We start from the raw sequence: 7,017 nt of genomic DNA on the forward strand, positions 1-7,017 counted from the left end.
AAATTGATCTGACACGCACATCTCACCATAAAACTGGGACCCATCATGTATGAGTAGGAGATGTACAGTGTGAGATCATGTTGATAAAGGGACAAAGGGTTGGAACGTGTTTTTGCTTTGTTGGCAGGTGATCCGGACTATCTCTCTCTCCATTATTTGTAGAATTTAGAAGAAAGATGAAAGGTTGTTTCAGTATGAACCGTGCACGGTTTCCCCACTAGGTGTGTCGTAATCGTGGCTAATGATCAAACATTGGTATCCAAAAGCTCGTTTGGATGAGAAATGAGATGTTGGTTTGTAGGACCCACTTTGATAATATACCACCAACGGAAGTAGTCATCGTGACACCCGACAAGCCATGCAGATGACATTCTTCTCGGTTCATTCTGAATCTATGGAGGATGATGTGGTCATGGCTGATTACTCAAAAACATCACCGTAAATGAACTGATTTTTCAGCAATCAACCATTCTTGGCAAATGGGATTTTCTACACAATTAAAAAATTCAATTGATGTGGAAATTAAAAAAAAAAAAAACGACAAAATTCAACAAATCTATTCCTCCAACCAAACCTCCTGGTCAACTTGAAGGAAGTAGTTTATGAAGAATTCGACTTTGGGCTTGGCCAATTCACACAACTTAAAAAATTGACTCTATTTTCTTCTAGATAGTCAATTCCTTCCCCCTCATTATAATTATGGCAATTTTTATGATGTTAGAAGGATATGATGTTTAACAAATTTAACCAATCAAAACCCCAACCCCTATTAGTTATGAGATCAAATCAGTCCCCCACAACGTCCCACAGCATATCCTTTATCATGTATTGAAAATATTTTCTGATGACGATATCATCATTTTTAGTATTATCATTGAGAGATGTTCTCCATACACGACGAAATATGCTATAGGACATTCCCAGGAATAATCTTGTGGAGGTCTGATTTGAATTCATTGGTTATTAGTCTTATTGTTTTCTTTTAAGTATCATGCCTTTTGGGTACATAGTTGAATTCATTAATGGCATTCAAGCGTTGGATTATATTTAATTAATCCTTTCAACAATCTTTTAAAGCATCTTTGTGTTAAAAATAAAATCATAGATATTGATAAATAACCCTCCTATCATGGTGACAGGCTGACAGCAGGATTTGATTGCAAGTCTTCATTGCAATCAGGATAAGAAACTTAGAAATTGCTCTACACATTGGGAGATGGGACGCAGCCACAACTACTAGATGGTTTCACCAGGTTTGATGTCGGTTTGCTAGGCATTCAACAGAATCATTCCTTACATTTGCACATTCATAGATGCTGTTTCCAAGATTCGAACCCTCGTAATGAATGAATTTAACCAAGAGTCACCCTAAGAAATAGATCTTTTAATTCTTGTAATTATATTTATCTATGCAGCAAGTTCGTAGATAATTCTTGTAATATATAAAGCTAATGCAAACAAATTCTTGTAATATGGATCTTATTATGAGATTATACAATTTTACCTGCAATAAACTAAAGCAAACGAAAATTGTAGATTAGTACCTTGTATTTTGGGTCCAGTCTCACTTTGGTATCCTAGGATGCGCTTGGAAGCGACGTAAATCAACAACGATGTAAAAGTTCACGTCGGTTTGGTTTTATCGGCGTATGGATAGAGTGTAAATGAAGATCAATGTAAAACTCAACTCCGGTTTAGATTTGTTGGCGTTTGGATGGAGTGGAGTTTTATATCGTAAATCAATGTAAAATCTCATCAAACATAAAATTTTATATTGATTATCGATGTAAATACAATTTCAATAAAATCAATGTAAAATTTTACACTTTTGTCATCACACTTTTTAAAGTATTACAATCACTTCCTCATGGTTTGGTGTACAGTTTATCGATGTACTTTTACACCGATTCCAAACACAACCCTAATTCCAAAACATGCCAATCTAGTACCTAAACTCTCAAAAAGTCCTAGATTGGTCCAAAATCGTTAACCACCGTTAAGTGGCATGTGAAAAGATGCAAATGCCCTTCGGGTGTCAACTAATTTTCTTTATCAACCATCCAAATGTCCTTTAGGTTCAGGTTGTTCACCATTTGTCCAATCTTGATTCTTGAGGAAGAATCGCACATGTCATCATGTGATGTAGATAATTGATGGAATGCTAACAACAAAGACTAAATTTGGACGTTTTGGGAGTTTAAGTACTGGGTTTGAATGTTTTGAAATTTGGGTACCGAAGTGGGACCAAGTCCAAAGTAGAAGGTACTAATCTCTGATTTACCCATTAAATAAAAACACATTTTATAGAACAACAACAAGTGGTTTGGCCTTTTGCCAATAGTATTCATGAAGGTGATCTTTATTTAAAAAGGGTAAATTGCTGAAACCTCCCTTGAAGTTTTCACCATTGCTGAAACTTTCCTTTAAGTTTGTAATTGCAATCACCTCCCCTAAATTTTATGTCATAGTTGCAAGTAGACCCTCTCTATTAGAATCCTCTAGAAGGAGGTATAAAAATGTCCAAAATACCCATACAATTATTATTGAGGTTGGTTTTTACACAAAAAAAAATAGTACAAACTTTATAAACAACAAAAAATATAAGAGAATTTAGGGTCCGTTTGGTTTGCAGTTAGAATTGGAATGGTCTATTCCCGTAGTCTGTTTGGTTCAGACAGGAATGAGAATGAGAATTGGGATCAGCAGGAATGAGATTTCATTCCCAAAGGAGGGGCAGGGAATGGCCATTCCCTCAAATGGGGGAATGCCATTCCAGTAGGAATGGGAATGGGATTCCGATTCTGTTCAACCAAACAGTTGGAATCAAAATGATCCATTTCGATTCTGATTCCAAACCCCTATTCCTGCAAACCAAACAAGGCCATAAAGTTGCAACTTTACCTTTGAGTGATTGATATGAAGGGCAAATTTGGAAAATAAATCAATTACAGAAAAGAGGTTGGAAGGGTTTGAACTAGCAATTCATATGAAGAGAAAAATTGGAAAATAAACATTTTGGTCAAAAGTAACTACATAGAGATTTCACTATTTTGGACATTTTCATGCCTCTTTTTAGAGGATTCTAACAAAGGGGATCTACTTGCAACTATGTCAAAAAGTATAAGAAAGATGATTGCAATTACCAAACTTCAGGGGAAATTTCAGAAAGTTTCAGCAACTACTAGAAATCATAGGCGAGGTTTCAGCAATCTTATCTTTATATATTAAAGGGAAAGGTGTGGTCTCCCCTTTCGCTATATATATAAGTTTCTTCATTGAAAATTCTCAAACTGTATTGGTTTATAATCTTATATATCTTATCTGCCACCGGTTTTTGGATGATGGTTCGATTGTTTGGTTCGAATGGACAACTCATTCTGAATCGTTCTAGCCACCGGCTTTTGGATCGACAGTTCGACGGTCCGATTTGAACGGACGGCCTATTCTGACAACAAAAATTACAGGCAAAAAATTGAGTGTGTGAGGTCCATTAAGCAGTATCATACGTGTTATGTCATTCGAGTGTGACTCATACGACCCGAAAATGGAACTGTCTTGGCCATCAATTTTTAGGTCGACGGTTCGACCGTCCGGTTCGAGTGGACAACCTGTTCTAACAATAAAAATTAAAAATAAAAATGGTCAAAAATATTGAACGGGTCAACGAGTCGATGGCTTGACCACCCAGGACAATGGGTCGTTGACCAATTCAATGGTTTTTAGCCAAGGATTGGGATTGTGATAAAATAAAACCGGTTGTCTGGACAGTTCCCAATTAAAAAAAAAATAAAAAATGGCCAAAAACCATTGAATGGGTCAACGGGTTTTCTTGTGTAATATTTTTTTTGTTATTTTCTTACAAGACAATCTGATTTGTCTCTTTCTTTGATTGCATGTATGTTTAGCTCCGTCTCTTGGTGGATTTACCATATTTTTTTGTGCTTAAGGTCACTTTGGATTTATCTTTCAAGGTTTTGGAATCCCTTGCAATGTTCACCATTCCCATGATTTGGACCATGGTTTTGAAATCGTTGTTGATCCGGACAGTCAGATCATTCAGCCCGAGAACCATTTAGGCAATCGATTCTTAGTAAAAAATTGTTGAACTAATCAATGGCCTATTGACCTAGGCAGTCGAGCCATTGACCCATTTGGCCTATTCAATAGTTTTTAGCCATTTTTTATTTTAATGATTTTTTTTTGTTAGAACAAGCCATCCATTCAGACTAGACAATCAAACCGTCAACCTAGAAATCGATGACCAAAACAATTCTGTTTGGTCGATACACTACTTGTATCGGTGTTTTTTTTTTTTTTTGTTTTACTTATTTTTTCTGAAACTGGTTCAGAGGGATTGGTTTAATGCCCGACTACCCTCTGAACCAGTGGCTGACCCGATACAACCTGTAGGGGCGTATCGAGAATCCACCGGCACAATACATATCAGTCGGTACGTATCAATACTTTGAACGCAACCAAGTAAAAAGCAAGGTGATGCCAAAAATTCCATTCTCTCTCCACCAAGTGAGTTTTTCACTGAGTCTTTGCGTGTGACAAAGAGTTTTCTAGTCGATTCAATAACTCCTCCCTGTCTGGGAGGGGTCTCCCTCTCGCATCGCCTGATGCGAATATCCCTCTTGCATCGATTGATGCGAGTTTTTCCTCTATTACAACAGGTTTTGGATAGATATGGTGTTTTTTCTTTATTGTTTTATTTTCTTTTGTTGGTCAATTGATGTCTTGTTCCTTTGGTTTCTCCCTGTAAGATTTACATACATGGCTTGATCTTTGTTCTGAGAAGTGGTTCATCCTCTCCAAAATTGGCTTTATCTTCATGTCATTGTTACTAAAACCACTCTGAACGGTGATGTCTGTTTTAGTAAGAAATTTGTGGATGCTTTATTATTGACATTTGTTTAGGAGTATCCTCTTCCTTGGGATGCTTTCTGGTTTGGTGTATTCCAGTGAGTTGTTCTTCATTGCGGAGGATTGTTCTTTGTTCTGGCATTTTTTTTCGGGTGCAGCCCAAGCGTTTCTGTTCAGTCTCCCGCACTCTCCAACCATTTTTTGTTACTATTTTTGGTCCATCTTCTTTTAGTGGGGACGTGGCCTTTTTATTGCCTCATGCCTAGGGACAGTTTGTCTTGGAAGGAGTTTTGACTTTGGCAATTTTTTATATATTTATCCCTGTTTTGGGGAGTTTCTTGTGGAGTTTTGCTTCTGTTGGAAGTCGATCCTCCTTTTGGCGTTTCCATCTGTATTGGGTTTATCTTTTCCTTTTTGTTTGCTGAGTGTACTTGATGGAATGCGATTCGGCCGGTCTTAGCTGTCCACGACCTTACTTCTGAACGGGGTAGCAGGGAACCTGAAACAGAGGAGATGGGGAAGCTCCGGGGGGAACCCGGTGTAGAGGCTCCGAAGCTCAAGTTATAATCCTTCAAAAGCAAGGTAATACCAGATAGCGCAAAGTTTGCATACCTTGTTTGTTGGGGGCAGGGGGTTCTTATAATCACTTCGTGCACTCGCCCCGAGGCCCTTGTCAGGTCAGGTATGATTACCCTTGTGCTTGTCAATTCGGCCGTCGTCCTTTATGCTGGGACAGAACCGTCACTGCCTAACCGTCTCTCTAACTGGAGATGGTGGTGTCAGTGGCGATGGCAGGTGGCCGTTAGAGTGCGGCCGCCAAACGTCAGATCCCAAGTCAGTCAGGCGCGGCGCCCTCGGGCACGGACTTCCTCAGTGTCAGGCATGGTACGACTTGTTTGGTTTGGTGCCCAGAAGGTGATGCGGAGTAATGAGCGAGGCGAAGTCTTGAGCTCGAAGGTATCTATAGGGCAGGTCAGTTCGGCGAAGTGTATCCCGAGCTGTTACAAAGTTGGCCAGTTCGGCGAGGTGTATCCCGAGCTGTTACAAGGTGGGTCAGTTCGGCGAAGTGTATCCCGAGCTGTTACAAAGTTGGCCAGTTTGGCGAGGTGTATCCCGAGCTGTTACAAAGTTGGCTAGTTCGGATTACTCTGGTTTTGGGCAAAGGGTGAGTTCGGGCCCCCCGTAGGGAGTTCGGTCCGCTGGTGTCCCCTTGTTCCCGCCTTTGGCTTGGCCCCCTTTTGCCGAGTTGTTGTTTCTGCCACATGTCACGTAACAGTGAGGTCGGTCCAAATCTTCCTTCATCAATTGCCCCCCACTCCTCGCGCCAAGGGTCTTGCCATGGTGCGGGGAGTTTCGCGAGGTAGCAGGTGGATTTGTCTTGTCCTTGGAATCTTGATTGCGCGAGTTGCTTTTGCTAGGGTTCTTCGGTTTTCGAGAAGGCTGGAAACGTGCCTACTCAAGAATGCTGATGGTTGTGACCGCACGTTTTAAATTTCAAAAATTCGCGCCGCTGGGATGTGACAGCAGGTCATTCAAAAAAGGCGTGCCACTGCTGTACGTGCGCGGGCGACTGTCAAGGAGACGTGCGGCGCATTAGTTTCGGAAAGACGCGTGTCGAAGCGACGTCGGTTTCAAAAAGACGTGCGCTGACGTTTCGCTTTTTTCAAAAAGACGTGCGCCAATCACGTCTCGACCTTATGGGACGTGCGGTCAGTGGAAACGTGGGCCGTCGGATCGTCTTCGATCTGCACGGTCGATTCTTGGTTATTGTAGCTATTAATAGTGGGGGACCCCAGTCGGTTTGTCACTTCTGCGGTTTGTCTACTGAGCTCACGTCCAACTTTTCAGCTCGCGTCCAAGTTTTTCCAGCTCGCGTCAAGGCTGGTTATATAGCCTTCACGGTTCTTTGGCTTGTTCTTCAAACTTTCTTCCGGTGAGTACTTTCCTGAATCCATCTTTTCCCCAATGTCTAGCTTTGATACCTTAGACGATTCTTCAAGTAGGGCCGGCGTAGGTTCCACCAACTGAGCCGTGTCCCCCGACTGCCTCAGTGATCCTGAGGTGGAACTTGAGGACTATGAACCAGTAGGCCGAGCCGCTTCAGGCAGTTTGGCATCTACCTCCCGCCGAGGTCGGATGTTAGACAGGTTT

The sequence above is a fragment of the Nelumbo lutea genome, chromosome 4 (assembly GCF_056320005.1).
Source record: "Nelumbo lutea isolate HS-2025 chromosome 4, American lotus-T2T, whole genome shotgun sequence".
In the NCBI taxonomy this organism is placed as follows: Eukaryota; Viridiplantae; Streptophyta; class Magnoliopsida; order Proteales; family Nelumbonaceae; genus Nelumbo; species Nelumbo lutea.